Raw genomic sequence first — 12,136 nt, 5'->3', positions numbered from 1 at the left:
GTCCCCTTGTTTAAGGACCTAGACAGAAACCCTTTCCTTACACTACCTGTACAGTGATTCCCACCTCCCCACCACCTGGTCCTGCCTATGTCCCTCACTCTTGACTGAAATAATAACAGCAGCATCCATTACTTGAAAATTGGACATGCATGGATAAGCACTTTGCATAAATTTTGTCATTTGAGAATCAAAACAATCCTACACAGAAACTAGTATTTTCACGTTGATTTTTCATATGTTGAGCCTGAGGCAGAGAGAGGTTAAGCAACTGTACATATGCTGTTGAGCAATATACTATATCTTGTTTCTGTTATCCCTGTTTTGGTCCTGATACAGTGTTCACATCCCTTGCACTGTGGGTTTGCTACCAACTAGATTTTTGTTCTGATACACTAGTAATACAAATTGACAAGTGGTCACACTTTTAACCCAGACAATGTTTATCGAGGGCTTAATGCTCTAGCACAGGGGAGACAGAACAGCAAAGAGAGGTTTCACTGGCGGGCTCTCCAAAGAAAGCTGAGCCATGGTTTTTATTGGACTGGGGAGGTGTTGCTGTGCTCTGACTTAGTCCTTTTGCCACGTGGCACTTTAGTTTGCACTCAGTTCATGTTCTGCACAGGTGATGTTGCTCCTTCTGCACATGGCATGCTCAAAATAGCAGTGTGCTCATCGCTGTCTCCCCAGGAAGGTCATAGATTGGTCATATGAGGCTATTCTGGACATGCCCTTGGGTTCGGGAAGTCCCTAACAGCCCTGATGAGGGCCTTTTGGGCTTGTAGTTTAGGAATTTCTTGCTCCTAATTGGCTGGTAGTTGAGTGGGATGGTCTGTGGTTGCAGCAGGTCCAGTCAGGGACGGAAATATGGTCTGGAATGGAGGAGCTTGATTTCTCAGCCAAATCCTGTTTGTATCCTGTCTCAGGGTGTTGTCCTGGAATTGCAATACCAGGGGTTTGTCCCTGTCAGGACTTTAATTTTCCTAGATTGCATATATTTCTGTCCTGAAGAATTCCTGAAACCACAAAATTAATATGGTGACTGCTAGTTACCCTTCAAGGCAAAGATATGTGTAGGCGTTGGAGCCGGTGAGTTTAAGCCCTGGCCTGTAGCACCATTATCCCATATGGGTGCTAGTTCGAGTCCTGACTGCTCCATTTCTGATCCAGCTCCATGCGAATAAGCCTAGGAAAGCAGAAGAATATGACCCAAATTCTTGGGCCCCTGCACCCATGTGGGAGACCCAGAAGAAGCTCCTGGCTTCAGAATGGCTCAGCTCCGGCCATTGTGGGCATTTGGGAGTGAACTTGTGGATGGAAGAACTCTCATTCTCTGTCTCTACTTCTCTCTGTGACTCTTTTTTTTTTTTTTTTTTTTTTTTTGACAGGCAGAGTGGACAGTGAGAGAGAGAGACAGGGAGAAAGGTCTTCCTTTACTGTTGGTTCACCCTCCAATGGCCATTGCGGTTGGCGCGCTGCCAACCGCACCACGCCAATCCGAAGCCAGGAGCCAGGGGGTTCTCCTTGTTTCCCATGTAAGTTCAGGGCCCAAGGACTTGGGCCATCCTCCACTGCACTCCCTGGCCACAGCAGAGAGCTGGACTGGAAGAGGAGCAAGTGGGACAGAACCGGCGCCCCGACCAGGGCTAGAACCCGGTGTGCCGGCGCTGTAGGCAGAGGATTAGCCTATTAAGCCATGGCGCCGGCCCTCTCTATAACTCTTTCAGATAAATAAAATAAATCTTAAAAAAGTATGCCAATTCCACATGACCAAATCTCTACCCTTAATTTTTTACTATTTTTTTTTTTTAATTTATTTGACAGGTAGAGTTATAGACAGTGAGAGAGAGAGAGATGAGAGAAAGGTCTTCCTTCCATTGGTTCACTCCCCAAATGGCCGCCATGCCTGGCGCTGCGCCGATCCGAAGCCAGGAGCCAGATGCTTCCTTCTAGTCTCCCATTCGGGTGCAGGGCCCAAGCACTTGGGCCATCCTCCACTGCACTCCCGGGCCACAGCAGAGGGCTAGACTGGAAGAGGAGCAACCAGGACTAGAACCGGTGCCCACATGGGATGCTGGCGCTGCAGGTGGAGGATTAACCAAGTGCGCCATGGCTCCAGCCCCCATTGACCATTTTCAACGAGAGATGTCATTTCTTTCATTTTTCTCTCTATATACCAATTATTTATTTTTTAATAATAAAAAATATTACGGAAAAACTCACACAATGATAATGAAGAGAATTCCAGTCAGATCCCAGAGTTGAGATGGGGGGAGGATTTCATAAACAAAAGGATGATGTAAAATAAAATCTCATGTTCTGCTGTCCATCTGTTATTACAGCTGCTGTTAGGGCTGGGGCTGTTTGGATAAGACCAAGATAACAGGTGCAGGCGCAATGGACAGCGAATGTCTTCTGATTTGCAATGCGATAATGAGTTGCAGTTTATGAGTGCTGAAGGCCTCTGTTGAGAATGTTGGATGCATTACCCGCAAAGTGAGTTTGTTTTAGTACTTCTGGAGGAACCACTAATATCAGAGGTAGACCAGAAATCCATAGATATTCAGCTAGTATTTTATCAATAGACTAATTAAGTGAATGCATAACAAATGACATATTGTATGTATGAATAATGGTTATCTTGTAAACTCCTAGAATGCTAATTTATTGAAAGAATTACAGGCTTCACAATGTCTTCAAGCTTATTGGCTATCTTATCTACTTCTAGAATAATGAGTTTAAACTTTGGTGATGTTTCTAAAACTGGCACAGGATGGGGGAGGAGTATTTTCAGGGGGCACATGAAGGCACAAGATAAATATTACATGCATTTTATTACACATCCATTTTGCTCTAAAATATGGAGGTCTACTTTATATTAAGAATAGTATTGGGTCCAGCATTATGATGCAGTAGATTGTCACCTCTAGTGATGCTGGCATCCCATATTGGTGTGCAATTTGAGTCCTGTCTGCGCTGCTTTTAATCCACCTTTTTGCTAATGCCCCTGGGAAAACAGAAAAAAATGGCATAATTGCTTGGGTCCCTGTTAGCCATGTTGGAAACCAGGATGAAGTTCCTGGCTCCTGGCATTAGCCTGGCCCAGATCTGGCTATGGCAACCATTTGAGGAGGGGACCGGGAGATGAAGGCTCTCCTCTGTCTGTCTGCCTGTCTGTCTCTCTGTGTGTGTGTGTGTGTTTGTGTGTCTCCTTCTACCTCCATTGCTTTGCCTTTCAAATAGATAAACCTTTAAAAATAATAATATTATGGTTATCTTATAGAATAAAATAAGAAATTTGCTTCAGGTGACATTCTAGGGTATGGGGTTCTTAGGGTCAGTAGGTAGATGGCGCACTTCTGTGGAAAATCATGCATGTGTAAAAACTACTTCTCTACACTTGGTTTTTCATTTGTGGTGTGTGTCACAGTGATTTGTGGCCAATAATATTTAAGGTGGTTGGCTAATATTTGTGAATATTTTCTCCCTTCCACCCTACGGTGACCCCCATCCTCCCCTCTTCTTCTATCTCCTCCTCCTCAGTAAACACTAACTGAGAGGCGAGCAAACATGTTTCTGCCCTGGCTTCATCACATACTAGCTGGAGAGTCATGGACCAGTGCTTTACCTTCCTGAGCCTAATTTCAAATCACTTATAAACTTGGTCTCAGACACTTTCCCACAAGTGGAATGCAAGAACATATCCAATTCACTTCAACAGGTTTCCTTTTTGGTGCTCAGTTAGTTGTCACCGATCAGGGAGAACATATCTCAGCCTATGAACAATAGTTAATAGGTGTTAACCTATTCCTAGTAATGGCGAATTGTCAACCTTCTCATTCAATGGAGTGATGCCACAATCTTTAAGACAAGCTGGAGTGATGGATAACTACATGTAACTTTGGTTATGTAAACTCATGAAGATGGGGCCACAAACAACCGTGTGTGTCAGGGTTTGATGATAAATTTTTGTATCACATTACTTGCCCAGGGTGCCCAGGGTGCCCAGGGTGCCTAAAAGCTGTTCTCTCCCCATATGGTCCATTCAACTTCTGAAAATTCTGGATCCCAGAAGGTTTGGCTTTACCCTGTGGCAAAATCTGTCCCCCTGTAACTTGCATCCTACCACAAGGATGCCTCTGATTGGTGGATACACCATGATGATCCTTCTTCCAACTCTGGGTGCAAGGCTTATTTCCCACTATTTTACAGAAGACTGACAGCAGCTTTTGGGTAAGGAGTTGTTATTCCAAGTTTTCAGATAGGGAAAGGGAATCCCAAGTCACTCTGCTAGTAAAAGACGAGGAAGGGGGAATGGTGCAACCGCTACTAAAAAGATGGCACTTATCCACTGACATATTTGTGATAAAACATTTTCTCCAAGTTAAAGTTGAAATGAATGCTAAATAAGGGTACTTTTCTCAAGAACCTTAAGTAGAACAGAATTCTTTCAGTGCAACCAGCCAATGGCCTCCCAAGGTTTTGCTGGAGGTTAGAATCGGTTTCATGGTTATTCTAAAAGTAGGACATTTATGTCAGGCTGCTCCTTTTAGCTACTCCTAAAGCCACTTAGAAAGCCTTACACTGTCAGTCTGTCCCTATGTCAAGTCAGACCCAAAGCCCTCTCGATTCTCCCCAGCCAAAAGCTACCTCATCAATACCTTCATTTCTTCAATATCTTCATTTCTGCTGCCGCCTGCATCTCAACCTTGAGGGCTGATAGAGCCAGCCTCTAGCATCTCCCATTCTCAGTCTTGCCAACACCATTAGAATGTTCTTAGATTCAGAGTTGCTCTTCAGCTCAAAATCTTCTCACTTAAACGGTGAGAATAACTTGTTGCTTCTTTTATGAAAATTTGCTAATGGGGGCCAGCGCTGTGGCACAGTGGGTTAATGCCCTGTCCTGCAGCGCCGGCATCCCATGTGGGCGCCAGTTAGAGACCTGGCTGCTCCACTTCCGATCCACAGCTCTCTGCTATGGCCTGGGAAAGAAGTGGAAGATGGCCCAAGTCCTTGGGCCCCTGCACCCACGTGGGAGATCTGGAAGAAGCTCCTGGCTCCTATCTTCAGACTGGCGCAGCTCTGGCCATTGCAGACATCTGGGGAGTGAACCAGCAGATGGAAGACCACTCTTTCTCTCTGCCTCTCTTTCTCTCTGTGTAACTCTGACTTTCAAGTAAATAAATAAATATTAAAAAAAAAAACAAAAGTCATTTGTGAAAAAAAAGAACTTGTTACTGAGCTGAGACTTTCTGTTCACTCTGAAACTGAACTTTAACATTCCATCTGAGATTTGACCATTCGACCACATCCGAGCTATGACATAGAATACTGAATGCCATTTTTTTCTCTCAAACTGTTAACTATCGTTAGTACTTAATCATCAATTCTTTAAACTGCATCTCTGATTAATTTTATGTTTCTAGTTGATAGATTTAAATGTGATCAGATTGCTTAGCTAGTTTTGAAGGGTTGTTTTGTGGATCTGCTACATGTTTTTCTTTTTAACCTTTCCATCATTTAGCCATCATTCTTCCTCAGATGTCTCAAATGAAATGTCTGTTGTAGGTTTGTATTTTTGGCAGTTCAGGACAAAAATGCTGGCTTTTCTGGTTGACATGCTTTCTTTACTATTCTTCCTCACAAATGTCATAGAGAGGGTAAATGTGTATCAAATGCAGACCACAATCTTATGCAAAAATTTAGTTATGGATTATGACATCCTTATCTTATAAATATTAATATATACATAAGGAAGCCAAGTACCTTAAGACTTTTTGCTCAAATACTTAATTATACATTTTGAAATATGTATTTTTAAAGAGCTTGCATTACAGATAGTCACAATAGGTCAATTAAAACTAATTGAAACCTATAGACAAGTTGCTATACTCCTTTGTTTCTGTTTTTCTTTTAATTAGGATATATGACTTTTGTGCCATATCAATGTGAAGATAAAATGATAAATATCAAAGTGCTTTTAGAGGAAAGAAAGAGAAAAGCCTCACTACACCATGGACACATCAGATTTTCCTTCTTCCAGGAAACCTTCTCTGAGCCTCTCGATTATTCCTCATTGATCTCCTATTGTCTCGCTATCATAGCTTTCATTTATCATGGTCTATCTTTCCAAATAGCCTCTGTAACTGAACTGTGCTATACTTCTTTAAAACTCCATCTTCTGAAGCAACATTAGCAATTATAATTTCAATTTGTTTTCTATCATATGCTAGGCACTATGCCTCATACTTTACATGTAGAATCAATCAGAACAACACTCCTTTGAATAATAATAATTTATATCTCCTTTACACATGAGGAAACCAACCCTTAGTGAGACTAAACTACCTGCATATAACTGCACTGCTTTCAACATGGGACAGAAGCTTGAACTAGTTCTAACTCTATACCAAGACAGTGCTTCCCAAAGCTGGGAACCTCAGCTGTTATGACTAGAAAGTGCAGAAGTACACAAACCAAAACACCTAGTTTTGGGCCAAGAAGAGTCTACATACAAAGAGGAGTTAGAGAAGGAGGCATTTGAAGTTAAGATGCTAGTTAGGATTCTCACATACCGTATCTGAGTGCCTGAGTTTAAGTACTGACTGTATTTCCTATTCTGGCTTCCTGATAACGCACACCCTGGGGTAACAGGTGATTGTTCAGGTACTTGAGTCCCTGCCACCCAAATGGGAGACCTGCAGTGAGTTTCAGGATTGTGGATTCAGTCTAGCCCAGCTGTTGCAGGCATTTGGGGAGAGAATCAGCAGATGGAAGATCACTCTGTCTGGTTCTGTCTTTCACATAAAATGAAAATAAATAAAATTTTTTAAAAGACTAGTTGGAAAGGTCTGGAAGATAAGAACCACAAGTTCTCTATTTTTTTTTTTTTTTTTTATTTTTTTGCAGGCAGAGTGGACAGTGAGAGAGAGAGAGACAGAGAGAAAGGTCTTCCTTTACTGTTGGTTCACCCCCTAATGGTTGCTGCGGCCGGCGTGCTGTGGCTGGCGCGCTGCGGCCGGCGCACCAGGCTGATCTGAAGCCAGGAGCCAGGTGCTTCTCCTGGTCTCCCATGTGGGTGCAGGGCCCAAGCACTTGGGCCATCCTCCACTGCACTCCCTGGCCACAGCAGAGAGCTGGCCTGGAAGAGGAGCAACCGGGACAGAATCCGGTGCTCTGACCAGGACTAGAACCCGGTGTGCCGGCGCCGCAGGCGGAGGATTAGCCTATTGAGCTGTGGTGCCGGCCATTATTCATTTTTAAAGTTATTTATTTATTTGTTTTCATTTTATTTGAAAGAGAGGGAGACAGAGAGAGCTTCCATCTGTTAGTTCACTTCTAAAGTGTCCGCAACAGCCAAGGCTGGATCTCCCGCACGAGTGGCAGGGACTCGGGTACTGGAGCTGTCACCTCCTGCCTCCCAGGATGTTCCTTAGCAGGAAGCTGGATCTGAAGCCAAACAGTCAGCACTTTCTTAAACCAGGTACTCCAAAATGGGATGCTGGCCAGCCAAGCAGCAACCTAACCACTGCACCAAATGCCCACACCACAAGTTCGCTTTTAAATACTACCACTGAATTAGTGAGCATGGCTAAGCCATTTCTTCTCTCTGTCCTTGCATTTCTGCCTCCATGCAATGGAGGTAAGGGAAAGATTAGAGGATCATCTCTGCAATTCATAGTTGTGAGCAATGCACTGTTGTTTCTTTCTGTTTTGAGTTTTTTCTGCAGGATGGAAGCAGAACTCTGCACTGAGAATGTGGATAGGTCAAGACCTACCACCCAGTATGTCAGAGGTAGCAGATACCATGATGAGACCACGTAAGATGACTCTGGCCCAGTAAGACCCAGTATTCCAGTCCAGCCTTGGCTAGAAGTCAGAGGGTTATATCTGGGCACTCTGTATACCAGCTTCCAGTTAGTAGTTGTAGGAAAGGGAAGAGTCAATTTCTGAGACTGAGTGATGTGGTAGACACACATGCAGACTATTATTATTGTTGTTGAATTGGATAATGTTATAATTATGTAGAAAAATACAAGAGCATCGTACTAAATGTTCATAGATTTATGGCCCAGCTTTGTCAAATGATAGTACTATCTGTATTTTCTTCATATTATTTTGTTGGTATAAGGAAAAAAAAATCCTAGTAATGTGTGAATCTACCTGTGTACCCTTCCTGAAACCATTTCCCTTCAATGCACATTTTAACACTTTTTTATACATATATGTCATCTTGTATATTTTAAATTTTATGTTTTGATAGTATGCTTCTCATTATGCAGCTGAGTTTTTCCCCTCAGGATTGTTTTGAGATCATACATATTGATGCAAGTATGCCTAGCTCATTAATTTTCATTTACATATGTAATTTACCAAATGAATACATCACACTTTAATTAGCCATTCTTCTTTTGACAGACACTTGGGTCAATCCTTTATTATTGCTATTATTTTTATTTCATATTTTGTTATTTCCAACAATATTGTTTTAAACATTTGTGTTCATGTTCCTTTGTGCACAGACTGAGTTTTCTCAAGGATATATAGCTAAAATAGTATTGTTAGGAGGAGCATATTTGCATTTTCAATGTAATTACCTATTGCCACATTATACTCCAAAATAGTTGTACCAATTAACAAGTCTACCAATAGATTCCCCATTACTTCAGGTCATTGCTGGCAGTTGATTCTGCCGAATATTTAATTTTTTTTTGCCAATCTGATGGCTATGAAGTGATATTTAAATATTGTGTTATTTTACATTTCCTTGACTAGTAACATGCTTGCATGTCTTCTCATACATTTTTTGACCACATAGCTGTCTAGCTATTGAATTGCCTGTTCATGATTTACAAGTAACTGTTGGCTCTACTTTCCTTACAACATACCTCCTATACCATTTAAAATGCTATTTTACAGCAAACCATTCTTTTGCCTATTTTAAATTGGATTACTTTTATTTTTCTGATCAAATACCTGCCCAAATACAAAAACTGTTTACTTTGTGTTTTGTGGATTTTAGGCCTTGCTGAATAAATGTTTCTTTACTTTGAGGTCATAAAATAGTCTCTTCTATTTCCTTATAATATGAAGATTTAAGACTTAAGATTTTAAACAAATGTACTATTTAAATCACTTGCAGCATAGTTTAAAAAATAGGTAAGGATTGGTTTTCCCCAAACATAACTGAACTATTTGTATAGCAAAATAATACAGCTAATCATTTCACTACTAAATTGTAATACTGCCTTTGTCATTTTAGTGTTTCTATGAGTTCTTTTCCTGGATTAATTTCTTTCATTGGTCAATTTTGTTTTCTATCATCTCATCAAGAGCAGTCTATCTTAATTCCCATGTCCATATCAATGTTCTGGTTTATGTTATGAGTTCATTCTGTATTTTGGTTTTCTCCTTCAAAAGAACCCTTTGTTCTACCATGTGAATTTTCAGTTTCATTTTTTTAAAAAAGCCTTTTGGGATTTTAATGCCAATTTCATTGAATGTACAGATATATATGAGGAGAAATGGCATCTTTATGTATTACTTCCACCAATTTATACACAGTTTATCTTTCTATTTATTTAGGTCTTCTTTTATGGTTCAGTAAAGTTTTAAAGCCATCTTCATAAAAATTATGATAATTTTTATTAGGAATATATTTCTAACTCTAAGCATTTTATAAGTGTCAGTGTTGTAAATGGTACTGTCTCCCTACAAACACACAGACACAGACACACACACATTTGTGTGTATGCATAGCTATACTATAATAGTTTGAGGCTGATAAAAAATTAACATATCTAGAAATCCTAGGCTTCTTTATTAGTTATAATAATTTATGGATACTAATTTTTCTTTTTTTAAATGACTTTTAAAATTGTTTTTTTTGAAAGTCAGTATTACAAAGAAAGAGGGAGAGACACAGAGAGAGAGAGAAAGATCTTCCATCCACTGTTTCACTCCCCAAATGGCCACATTGGCCAGGGCTGGGCCACACTGAAGCCAAGAGCTACCCCCTGCATGGGCATATGTGGGTGCAGGGGCATCTTTTGCTGCTTTCCGAGTGCATTAGCAAGGAGCTGGAAGTGGAACAGCCAGGACAATAACTGGTGCTAATATATGATGCCAGTGCTACAGATGGCAGCTTAACCTACTGCGCCACAGCACCGGCCCCAATATTAATTTTTTTCTATGTAATCTCTTAACAATGAGGAATGAGGATGATTTTGTTTCTGCCTTTTTAATCTTCAATTATTTTTAGATGTCTGTTTCTTGCCCAGCTACACTAGATAGAAACAGTTGTACTGCTGTGGTTTCTTGGTTTTTTACCCTGGGATTAAAAAGAATATATTTTTGCATTTTACCCACCCCCAACTTTTCTTCCACATGAGGGGATCTAGCTTTGGATCCAGGTTTTTTTTTTTTTCTTCTGCGTCTAGTAAAAAAATTTCTGTACAAAAATCATTTACTAAGCCAAGATTGTGAATTACACTCATAGATATCATGTGGGATTCACTTATTCTCAGGTATTTTAGGTTTGGCTCAATGTTTATGTTTGTGTGAGTGTGTGGATTTTACACATTAATGAATTATTAGAAATATTTTATGTAAGATTTTTGAAAAGTGATGTTTTTATGTACTTATATGCATTTTGTTTGTGGATGTGATACAGAGTGGGCAGAAATCATGTTCTTTGTGATGTCGATTCTTTGATATTTGTTGATATAAGCTTTATGTCCTAAGGCATGATAGAAAACTTTTAAAATATTCTACATATCTGTCTAGAAAAATTCATGTTCTCTCTATATTCTACCAGATTAAATATTTTTGTGTAGTTCAACATTTTCTAGGTCATTACTATATTTATTTGGTTTGACCCATGAAACTTGAGAAAGGTGAGTTATAACACCAAATGTATGGTATACATTTATGATGTACAAATTATACAATTTGCCAATTCTTTTAAGGTAGGAGTTATCATTTGATTTTCATGTTTTCAGGTCATATTATTTGGTATACTTTTTTAAATTAAAAACTTTTTAATTGACATATAAAAGTTGTATATATTTTGGGGTATTATGTGATAATTCAAGATATTTATACATGTATCATATCCAATCAGGGTAAATGTTATCTGTTTCCTCATTTATCATTTACTTATGAAGAAGACAGACATTCAAACTTATTTCTCCTTTTTTCCATAAAAATATACAGTACATTAGTATTATCTGTGTTGACCCTAATGTGCAAGAGAACACCAGAACTTCTTACTCTTGTCTCACTATGATTTAGTACCCTTAAGTAATCCTTCCCAACTCCATCTCTCCTGTACTTTGGTAACCACCATTATCTTCTCAACTTCCATGAGATTACCTTTTTTAGATTTGATGAGATCATTCATCAAATTGTCTTTTTGCACCTGACTTATTTCACTTAGCAGTGTTCTAAGTAAGATTTCATTCTTTCTTGTGGCTAAATAGTATTTCATTGTGCATATTTTTATCCCTTCACCAATGGATGATGCTTAGGTTGTTTCCACTTCTTGGCTACTGTTAAAACTGCTGCAGTAACACAGATGGGCAGATGTCTTGTTGACAGAATTCTTTAATTTCCTTTGGAGATAGATAGATTCACAGCTGTCAAACTGCTAGATCATATGGTAGTTCTATTTTTAATTTTTTGAGATCCCTTCATACTCTCCATAATTTAGAAAGGTTCTCAGGGGCCAGCGTTGTGGCTCACTTGGTTAATCCTCTGCCTATGGTGCCGGCATCCCATATGGGCGCCATGTTCTAGTCCTGGTTGCTCCTCTTCCAGTCCAGCTCTCTGCTGTGGCCTGGGAAGTTAGTGGAGGATGGCCCAAGTGCTTGGGCCCCTGCACCAGCATGGGAGAACAGAAGGAGGCACCTGGCTCCTGGCTTGGGATTGGTGTGGCGCACCAGCCATAGCGGCTATTTGGGGGGTGACCCAACGGAGGGAAGACCTTTCTCTCTATTTCTTTCTCTCACTGTATAACTCTGTCAAAAATAAAACAAACAAACAAAATCCTGATGCTGCTTGTTGGCCCATGATGCCTTGTTCACATTTTTAGTTTTTTAAATTTTGACATGTCAATTTATATTCAGTGTGCTTTAATCTG

General features: G+C 40.1%; 1 protein-coding gene across 1 annotated transcript in view; it reads right to left on the bottom strand.

Moving 5' to 3' along the window:
- The window catches only part of PAPPA (pappalysin 1), a 265,699-nt gene that overhangs the window by 142,735 nt on the left and 110,828 nt on the right, over positions 1 to 12,136 (bottom strand). The window lies entirely within an intron of this gene.

This window comes from Oryctolagus cuniculus, chromosome 1, assembly GCF_964237555.1.
Source record: "Oryctolagus cuniculus chromosome 1, mOryCun1.1, whole genome shotgun sequence".
Lineage (NCBI taxonomy): Eukaryota > Metazoa > Chordata > Mammalia > Lagomorpha > Leporidae > Oryctolagus > Oryctolagus cuniculus.
This window is presented reverse-complemented; position numbering and strand designations above follow the sequence as displayed.